Genomic DNA, 7,697 nt, shown 5'->3' with positions numbered 1-7,697 from the left:
TTTTGTTGTGCTTTTGTGTATCATTCAGCAGTAGTATAAGGTAGGGGAAGAAGGGGTAGGGGTGAAGAAAATAAGGTCTACAATGTCGGGGCTTTTTATAACTGACTATACGATATGGATTTTTCTCATTGTTGAAGGCCGTATGGTTGCCTATAATAATTGCTTACATCCACATCATTTAAGGTAGCTGGGGTGTCTAAATGTTTGACGATAAATTTTTCTTAAACTTCTGTAAAAGACTTCTGGGTCAATGTTATTTCAAATTTCAATATAAAAACTGGGGATCACGGACCTTGTTTTTTCGTAATAACACATTGAAATTAACGAAATTTGGGTTATTTTATATTGTTAATATAGGGGAAACTTAAGTTTTCCTTATTGCGGAAACATTAAACGATAGAATTAGCTAAAATTCGATGAGAAAATTGCTTTTCATTAATAACTCCGAAATATCAAATAAAAATAGGGGGTCACGGGCCTTATTTTCTTGAAAAAATCCCCAAAAATTTTAAATATACTTTACGACACTTAATTTTTTGATAGTTCAATCTTTAAATTTCAAGTTTAAGTTTGAGGTATTTTGTTGTATATTAATGATACTTGGTAAAATATTTTTAAAACAAAAAAGTATTTTTTCAACATGATCAGAACGAACGCTCAGAAAAAGACACCCGATCTACCTTAAACTGTGGCAGATAGTTGTCTCATTTGAAATCATACCACATCTCCTTATTTTCATATTATATTAACAAAACTGCAATTCATTTGCATTATATACAGGGACAAGTTATATCAAAAACTCCGATCTGTTTTACTTTGCTAAAATCATATGCGGGTTCTTCTTTTGACCTTATTACAGCCATAAAAATTCTCAAGATAATATGCAGATGCAGTTTTCTTATTTTTTCATGTTTTTTGGGAGTCGTGCATGTGGATATTCAACAAATAATGGTACAAGAAATTATTTCCTTTTTGACTTAAAATCTCCAGCAAACATTATATTATGCTTTGTCGTGTAGTTAAAGAAAAGGGAAAGCGATCGAGACAGGAAATTTTTAAAATAAAATTGCAGAGTTGTGTCACGTGCACGTGTGTGAACCTGACAAATAAAATGGGTTTTGTGCCCAATACCTCGAATAGCGCCGGAAATGGTGAGGATGAAAAGATGCAGCAAATTATATACACTTTTTTAAAATACAAACATGCAGAATTAGATTTTAAAAAAGACGTGTATACGCGATCCCAATATTATAACCGATTATTAAAATACGTATAGAATCATTCTGTCAACGCTGTGTTAACCGGGACAATTTCAAACTTGATATTTGATTCATAATTATTAGAACAATACAATATAAAAATAAGAAGATGTGGTATGATTGCCAATGAGACAACTCTCCACAAGAGTCCAAATGACACAGAAATTAACAACTATAGGTCACCGTACTGCCTTCAAAAATGATCAAGGCCCATAGTCAGCTATAAATACAAGCATTTCAAAAAAGATGTGGAACCCTGTCTAATAAAGAAAAGATGGAGTTAAAGTCTATACAGTAACTTTCTTTCACTTGCAGTATATTTATTTTGCCAATTTGCTTTTTTTTTGGCAGCAGAATTTTCCTTAAAAAATACTCAGTTTATTTCCTTATCAATTGATTACGCTTGAGCATTTGCAATAATTAGGAAAATGGGTTATAAATAATTCGTAAATATAAATCAACATGTAGACATCTTATACGTTCAGGTATTTCTCATCCAATATTTTTTGGTAATATTCTTTACAAAGCACAAAAATGTCGGCATTCTCCTCAAAAGCTAACCACTTGAAACTTTAAACAGACTTATTCGGAAAGGATATAGTTACGATACTGTTGTCAGGTAATTAAGGATTGCATATTTTGGTATTAATATTGATTCACTCGTAGGGTCTTTGCATCGGAAATTAACACTATTATTCTAAAACCAGTTGTTGGCATGATACGGGTTATGTTCTTCTCATATATTTTATGATTGTATGATACTAAACCCCTAACGGGAGGGATTGTACTTGATTTTCATAATTTATGATGAAGACATAATCTTTCAATCAGTTTAATTGAGGTCTGGAGCTGGCATGTCAATAACTGCTAGTAGTCCTTTGTTAATGTATGTATCATTGTCTTTTTGTTTAGTTTCTTTTGTTACCTATTCTGACATCGGACTCAGGCTTCTTTTAAACTGAGTTATACTGTGCGTATTGCTATGTGTTTCTTTATTCTACATTGGCTAGAGGTATAGGGGGAGGGTTGAGATCTCACAAAACATGTTTAACCCCGCCGCATTTTTGCGCCTGTCCCAAGTCAGGAGCCTCTGGCCTTTGTTAGTCTTGTATATTTTTTTAATTTTAGTTCATTTATATGTTTTGGAGTTTAGTGTGACGTCCATTTTCACTGAACTAGTACACAATTTTATTTAGGGGCCAGCTGAGGACCACCTCCGGGTGCGGGATTTTCTCACTGCGTTGAAGACCCATTGGTGGCCTTCGGCTGTTGTCTGCTCTTTGGTCGGGTTGTTGTCTGCTCTTTGGTCGGGTTGTCTGCTCTTTGGTCGGGTTGTTGTCTCTTTGACATATTCCCCATTTCCATTCTCAATTTTATACACACTCACGATTTTGTTTCGACACTGTACGGTATAATAGCGTTATAGAGTTATATCTAGTAGAAATTGTGATGACGTTACAGTAGACATCAATAACGTCGCCGAATGTTTTTTATTCTTTCCGCTAAAAATCAAACTTCCACAGGATATAGCTTGAAAACTAGCACGGTTGCTAAGGACTTTCTTTGCACCAATGGGTTCGTCGTTCATTTTTGAATCGCATATCGATTTTTAAAAAAATTCTGTGGACCAACGAATTAGAAAATCTTGATAAAGTAAAAGTATCTGCCGATTTTTATGATTTTCCCTTTATATCCTTTGTATTTTTTGGCGTATCATGCTGTTAATTTCAACAGCTTGTATCTGAAAAACGAAAACGGTTACCCCTTTTTTTTATTTTATTGTCTGATGTATTTTTACAAGCAGAATCCACATGTAAAATTAAAAAAAATTCTGTGGAGTAGTTAATTACGTACACTTCGCCTTAAGATCTTTTGTAATGTTAAATTATCTCTTATTATAAGTAATAGGATAACTATATTTGGTATGTGCGTACCTTGCAAGGTCCTCATGCTTGTCAGACAGTTTTCACTTGACCTCGCCCACATTTCATGGATCAGTGAACAAGGTTAAGTTTTGGTGGTCAAGTCCATATCTCAGATACTATAAGCAATAGGTCTAGTATATTCGGTGTATGGAAGGACTGTAAGGTGTACATGTCCAACTGGCAGGTGTCACCTGACCTTGACCTCATTTTCATGGTTCAGTGGTTAGAGTTAAGTTTTTGAGTTTTGGTCTTTTTTTCTAATACTATATGCAATAGTTCATATATATTTGGTGTATGAAAATATTTTATGATCTATATGTCAGTCACGCAGGTTTTATTTGACCTTGACCTCATTTTCAAAGTTCATTGCTCAGTGTTAAGTTTTTGTGTTTTGATCTGTTTTTCTTAAACTATAAGCAAATGGTCAACTATATTTGTTGTATGGAAGAATTGTTAGCTGTACATGCCTGCCTAGCATGGTTCATCTGACCTTGACCTCATTTTCATGGTAGTTAACTTGGTTAATGTTAAGTTTATGTGACAGTTGTAATAAAGCTTTATATTTAGGACTATCAACATAATATCAATGATTAGTAAAGAAGGCGAGACATTTCAGCGTGTGCACTCTTGTTTAGTATAACTCCAATAAGGTGTCAATTTAAATGGCATTTTCGTAGATCTTGTTATATATATACTATTAATTTTTAGATCACCTGGCCCAAAGGGCCAATTGAACTTTGCATCCGTCAACGTCCGATAACTATTACAAAAACGTCTCTTGAAACTACTTGGCAAAATTTAACTTAACTATTCCACAATCACCATTAGGTATCTAGTTTTTAAAATGTGTCTGATGACCCTGCCTGCCAACTAACATGGCGGATATGGCTCAAAATAGAACATAGGGGTAAAATGCAAGTTTTGTCTATTATCTTGAAGACCACTATAAATAGAGAAAATCTGACACGGGCAGAATTGTTGAGAACTATCTACTGTCCATGTACGTCAAAACTCAGATGACTTCTTACTGGAGTTATTGTGTTTAAAAATACAAATTTTACCAATTTGTTTTCCTTTTTGTCTATTATCTTGAATACTATAATAGATACAGTGAAATTTTAATTGCAAAAGTGATCACCAAGACCAGATCTACAAATAAATTAACATAGCAGAAATCATCAGACGACTCCTTATTGAAGTTATTGCAATTTTTACCATTTTTTTCTTCATATTTGTCAATATCTTTAAACAATAGTAGATAGATAGAAATTGTGACAAGCCAAATGAATAGAAAGACAAGATCTACAAATAAGTCTAATGACCGAATTCGTCAGTCGCCTCTTTATTGGAGTTATTGGTTTTTAATGAGGATTTTTAACAATTTTTGTGTTCTTGCCCATTATCTTGAAAACTACTAGTATATCAGATAGAAAAGATCTATAATTACGAAACTTCAACCCTTTGAATTAAGGCAATTTTTCACATTTATTCCAGTATGCCTGCATCGATTTCCTCAAAATTCATATAACTGTTGAGATTGAAAAAAGGAAGTTCTTTTTTTCATCATTTTAATTAAAGAACCTTTGTCAGCATGCTCACATACCCCAAGCCCCACATTGTCACTGGGCAAAAAAATATCTACTGTCCATGTACGTCAAAACTCAGATGACTTCTTACTGGAGTTATTGTGTTTAAAAATACAAATTTTACCAATTTGTTTTCCTTTTTGTCTATTATCTTGAATACTATAATAGATACAATGAAATTTCAATTGCAAAAGTGATCACCAAGACCAGATCTACAATTTAAGATGAAAGACTCATAACTGCTACAAAAGTCAGCTGATAAAAATTTCTTGTAGATATGCACATCTACATAGTATGTTCTTATTATCTAGAGAAGCTTCATGAAATTCTGTTCTGTGGATTCAGAGGAGTTGTGATGACAAACTTGCAGTTGTATATTCTATGTTCAAATGGCATAACTTCTAGAAAAAAAATTTATCATAATTTCCTGTCGATATGCACATCTACATAGTATGTCCTAATTATCTACAAAGTTGCATGAAATTCTGTTATGTGGATTCATAGGAGTTGTGATGACAAGAACAGAACTAACAGACAGACGGGTCAAAAACATTATACCCTTCAAAATTTCATTCTTTGGGGTATAATAATCTGGTTTGTTGTTCAAGAGTTGCAGGACTTTAATCGTCAGACTTAAGTAAATATTTGACATGTACCAAAACTTGAGTTTGCTTGGATTGATTTACTTGAAACTTTACAAAATTGTTGGATTTGGTGAACATGTAACACTTCTTGATTAAAAGATAAAATGTGATTTGTCATTTTCTAAATGTCATGCAATAGCTTTAGTATGCTGGGATCAAATTACTTCAAATTTAACACTTGTTGGGATAGAATGTAGACACGATTTTGATTTTGAAAATTTTCTGGTTTGTCATTCTACATAATGGGACTTAAAACAGTCATAAGTATGTTCACTTCTGATAAAATGCTTTCTAAATATCCCATTTTATTTTTGCAACAATTTCAATATGCACAATAAAGACTTATTTTAAAGCGCTCTTGACACAGCTGTTTATTTGTTTTGCCAGAGACGAATGTCACAAAATGCAAGACATTGGTATGCTAATCTGACAATGGTGAAACTATTTGTATAATTCTTTATATTTCAGAAGGTAAAAGACCTGGATACTATATACCTTGTATACAGATGCCTTATGCTCTGATATTTTTATCTTGCATGTCTGTTGCCCTTGACTTCGTTTTCATGGTTCAGTTACTACTTAAAAAACTTTATCAGGTGATTTATGTGTAATTTTAGTTGGTATATATTAGAATCATTTCATGGTCTACTCTACATGTCCATAAGACACTCACTAAAAGTGTTCACCAGACCTTGACCTTATTTCATGCTCACATACAAGCAAGAGGTCAATATAAAAATAAGGAGATGTGGAAATAATTATTGATTGCCAATTAGACAAATATCCTTCAAAGTTCAAATGAAGTGGATGTAAGCAATTATAGGCAACCGTACAGCCTTCAACAATGAGAAAAACCCATACCGTTTAGTAGGCTATAAAAGAGTCCATCATGAAAAATATGGAACAATTCAATTGAAAAAACAAACGGCCTATTTTATAACAAAATAATTTACGAAAAAAACAAATATGACTGACATGAACCAACAACAACCACTGAACTACAGGCTCCTGACTTGGACAGGCACATAAGAATGTGGCAGGGTTCAACTATATTTGATGTATGATATCAGAACATACTGTTGTTGTCCAATGAAAAATCAGTTTTAATTTCCCTTTTATTTTTCATAGTACATGGCTTTCCATGCACTATAAAATGCTATACATGAATGACTTTTCATTGTAGATTAACAATGAGAGTGAACCCTTAAAAACTGCACCAATAAAGTGTACAATCCCATAAGGGAACAACCATTTAACTTCAAGGGGGGGTTATGGTTTTTTCCTGAAAAAATATTTTGATCCCAAATTTGATGAAAAAAAATATTCTGAATCCAGATTTTCCCCATACCTTAATAATTTGATTGATAGCTTCGAAAAACTAAAAGAAATGTTCGCTTTTTGTGCGAGAAAAATTTTCTGACTCCGACAAAAAACCATAACCCCCCCCTTGAAGTTAAATGGTTGCTTCCCAAGGAGTTGTATACTCACTATACAAATCCTTGCTTCCTAATGAAAAAAATCATGAGTACTGTCATTTGTCTAATTATTATAAATGAAAACAGGAGAATAGAACTATAAAGGCATTTTAAGTTGAGATTTCCATATTGTAAATGTTATATAGTGGTACATATACAGAACCAACACAAAAAAGAATTGAAAGGTAGGTAAAATAATATCCAATCTAATTTTTATATGAGACCTTAAAATCAATGTTTTTTGAAGAAACAACGACTGTTGATATAAAAGAAGTTTTTGAAGAAAAGAAACCCAGTACGTTTATTAATAAAACATGAGGCTCTCAAGAGCCTGAATCGCTCACCTGTATTTCAGAGGAGAAGATTTTTAAATGTTAGCAAACTTGATGAACAAATTGTGTAAAATTGTCTTTAAAGGGCAATAACTCTATAAGGGGTCAATTGACAATTTTGGTCAGATTAACTTTTTTGTAGATCTTACTTTGCTGAACATTATTGCAGTTTATATCTATCTAATATAATAATATTCAAGATAATAACAAAAAACTGCAAAATTTCCTTAAAACTACAAATTTAGTGGCAGCAACCCAACAATGGGTTGTTCGATTCATCTGAAAATTTCAGGGCTGATAGATCTTGACCAATTGAACAATTTTAACCCATGTCAGATTTGCTCTAAAAGCTTTAGTTTTTAAGATATAAGCCAAAAACTGCATTTGACCTCTATGTTCTATTTTTAGCCATGGTGGCCATGTTTGTGGATGGATCAAAACTTCGGAAACAATTTATAAACTAGATACCCTAAGGA

Source organism: Mytilus californianus, unplaced genomic scaffold (genome assembly GCF_021869535.1).
Source record: "Mytilus californianus isolate M0D057914Y unplaced genomic scaffold, xbMytCali1.0.p SCAF_4, whole genome shotgun sequence".
NCBI classification, from domain to species: Eukaryota; Metazoa; Mollusca; class Bivalvia; order Mytilida; family Mytilidae; genus Mytilus; species Mytilus californianus.
This window is presented reverse-complemented; position numbering follows the sequence as displayed.